Raw genomic sequence first — 3,566 nt, 5'->3', positions numbered from 1 at the left:
GGACTTGATTTCCTACAGTTGCTTTTGTACTTTGGCCTTAGTGAGGAGCCAATGAGTTCTTTATGTAGTGCTTTTCATCATAATTGATCCACCATCCTTCAACTACGCATCACTATGTTTTTGAGACTCCTGAAGCTTCTTATTCACATGCACATGAAATCCTTAATTCTTCTAGTTTCTTTAGATTTTAATTCATGTTGTGAACAGTTGATGCATAAGTTATCTTGGAAACATAAAGATACATCTCTGAAAACTAACTCTCGTTAGTCCCATATGACTTGTGATATCTTATTAACAAAAGAGGGTGAGAGGGTGGGGACCAACTCTTAACTTGTTTACGAAGAATTTTTAAAAAATTTATCTAGATCGTAACTTTATGTTAAACAGTAAGGGTAAATTCTTTTCAATGGGAAATTAATGTGTTTGTATCTCCATAATTTTTGAGCTGGTACAATCCGGATCCTCTATAAATGAGTCAACTTAACACTGCTTGCTAAGCCATAATCTTTCTTTAAAAGCTTATTACCATTTCTTTTTATATCGTAGTTGTCACAACATCTAGACGACCCTAACTGTTGGAGGGAAAAGATCAAGGCGACATTAACAAGGTGCTTAGTCGACGCCTAGACAACAATGTTCTATATTTTTCTCTGGTGAAGCATGGAGTAGGTCTGTGTACTTTTTCCCCTCACATAACCCAAAGTAGAGGGAGCCTTATGCACTGGGTTGCTCCTTTTTATTTTTCGTTTTATCAGTTACTTATGCTCATTTGATTTTGGATCTTCGACTAGATATTGGATTATATATTGTAGATTCCTTAGATAGGTATTCAGAAGGGATTCAATCAGATGCTATCTCATACGGAATTTCTATCTGGTTTGGACGGGGTAAACATTCAAGGTTTGGAAGGCTGCGTGGACGCTCGCCTAATAAGGAGACATAAAAGCAGTGTTCATTGATAATAAACCACCTCTTCAACACAATAAAATCCTTTGTTTTCGAGAGAAATTTCTGTTATATGAATTAAAGCAAATAAATCATTTCTGACCTTTCCTATGTTAAATTGCTTATGATTGTTGACCATAGAAGCTAGTTTAACTTTTTCTTGAGACTTGCTTTTGGTTTGTGCTTCCTGTTGGCTTTCTTGCAAAGTCTATTTACATTGGTTATCTGAGATAATTCTGACCTTACATGGTATTGTGATGATATATAACCTTTTATTTTTTTTGTTTTAACTTTTTTTTAATGAATAATAATTCATTACCAAGAGGAAGAATATATAAAGGGGGAGGGGGGAGGGGGGAGGGGGAGGGGGGATGGGGGAAGAGCCATGGAGCACAAAGCCCATGAGGAGCTCAACGGCCCGGGGGTCGAACTAAAATGGGGGCCACATCAATTGGGGGAGATGATGGAAGGGAAAAGGCTCTAGGATACATCAATTGTAAGTCAGTATTCTCAGTGCCTCTGATTTTTTTTCCCCTAATTATCGTGTAATAAACTGTTGAGAAGTAGATAGCCTGATTGATCTCTTTTTTAGAATTCATTAACAGAATCTATAAAATGTCATTTTTCTGTAGGTAATCACTTATCAAGTGTGTGATTGATGTCTTCTTTGGAATTCATGAGCAGAATCAACAAACTGTCATTTTTCTACAGGAAATGACTTTTCAAGAGCCTGATTGATGTCTTCTTTGGAATTCATGAACAGAATCTATAAATTGTCATTTTTCTGCAGGAAGTCACTTATCAAGAGCCTAATTGATGTCTTCTTAGGAATTCATGAACAGGATTTGTAAATTGTAATTCTTGTGCAGGAAATTACTTATCAAGAGCATGCTAAGGGAGAACCAGAGCATCGGCTAAGTGTAAGGCTTTCCCATATTCTTAACGATGTGAAAAACTTATATCTGTCATAGAGAGTAACAATGAATATTTAAACCTTAATCAAGCATCTGAGATTTCAAGGCACCCACATTTGTAGTCAATACCATAAATCTTTTAATCCACCTAGTGCCTATTCACTAGGGAAACCAATCTCCACTACACATGCTCACAAGAGCTTTTCTGAAAGCCAAAGCTACAACAGTTCTAGCAATGATAAAGATAACCTAATTTCAAATGAGAAAAACATGACAGAATTGATAGTCAACTTTGATTATATGGCTGCTGACACAGATATGGCTTCAACTAATGTTGGAATGGACTATGAGTAGCCTCTTTTACGTAATAAGCATGGTAATGATAGATCACCCATCAAAACAGAGGAGGTGATGAAACCTTTTCATGATGCACAAAGGCCCAAAGTTGAATCAAATCAACCAAAATCCATAAAAAATATCCTAAAGGCTGGAGGTGTATCGAGGCAAAAATCTAATATAGAAGTATTACCTAAAATTCCCAAATCTAGTGTTGTTCCTTCTGGTTTTAAGCCTAATGCAGAGAAAGCAGCTGCTGGGGCAACAAAGGAGAACAATGATTCTGTGAAACGTGTAGCTGTATCACATCCTTTGGAGTTCCGCTCAATACTATTTTTTTTTATCTTCTTTTCTTTACATCCAAACACAGCTAAGGTTTTCTTATTTGACCAACTCAACCCTATTATTGCAGAAACAAAATGGATTGGGATGGTGCTGTCACGGGTCACGACTAAACTAAATATGCAGGCCAAAGAAGTTATACGATCAACAGGAAGCAACAATAATCAGAGATGGTAGATGTAGAGAGTTTAGAGATTCAAAAAAGAAACAAAACCTTATCCGCAGCACCGAGGAAGAAATCAAATCCAAGCTAGTGTTTGATCTATTTTGGATGGTGAAAACATGCTCAGATAGTTGGTCACTCTTGCATCTGTGAGTGGTTTTATATGATATTTTATTCCTTATTTCCACCTTATCCTCTTCTAATTTATTGTTTTTGGAGTTCATGTAGTTGTATAGTTTTGTACTTTGGTATGAATTTTAAAGCTCTTATTGATATCCAATTTACTGGTTATATTGATGATATGATTCTTTCTCATTAGGTTGTTTCATCGATGTATACTCAGTTATTTTATTTCTTTGTATCAAGTTGGGACTACTTTAAAATCCAATGTATAATTTTCCTCCTTATATGTTTGCTACCACTAAAGTCTATTTCAACACGCGGTTATACAAAGAAACCCAAAAAGTGATGTAAAGGGAGAAAAATGAAAAGCAAGAAGTTAGTCTCACATATAATGCATTGTTAGCTGATTTTTTTTTTTTTTTTTTTGCTTTACCTTTTGGTTGTAAAATTTATTTTCCACTAACTCGTGCCGACTTGTTAATATTATAGGAAAAGATGGAAATTGATGTTGGAGACAAGTGACGCCTTGACAAGCCTAAGCATTGGAGTGAAAAGAATCTAGGTGACACTAACTAGGCACCTAAGCGACGCCTAGACAACTTTGTTCTATATTTTTCTATTTTTATCTGTTACTTATGCTCCTTTGATTGTGGATTGTTGACTAGTTATTGTATTATATATTCCAGATTCCTGAGGCAGGCATTAAGAAATGATTCAATTAGATATTACTGGAGTTGCTTTTA

The 3,566-nt window shown here is 35.5% G+C and overlaps 1 long non-coding RNA gene across 2 annotated transcripts; it reads left to right on the top strand.

Annotated features, from left to right (window-relative positions):
- The first annotated feature begins 1,321 nt into the window (after positions 1–1,321).
- LOC122078972 lies at positions 1,322–3,566 on the top strand. Of its 2 annotated transcripts, XR_006140243.1 has the most exons (4): positions 1,322–1,441; positions 1,578–1,865; positions 2,608–2,849; positions 3,313–3,566. It is a non-coding gene; the product is annotated as an uncharacterized LOC122078972 (long non-coding RNA). The 2 variants fall into 2 exon arrangements; XR_006140242.1 differs by having other exon boundaries at positions 1,328–1,865.

This window comes from Macadamia integrifolia, chromosome 5 (assembly GCF_013358625.1).
Source record: "Macadamia integrifolia cultivar HAES 741 chromosome 5, SCU_Mint_v3, whole genome shotgun sequence".
Lineage (NCBI taxonomy): Eukaryota > Viridiplantae > Streptophyta > Magnoliopsida > Proteales > Proteaceae > Macadamia > Macadamia integrifolia.
This window is presented reverse-complemented; position numbering and strand designations above follow the sequence as displayed.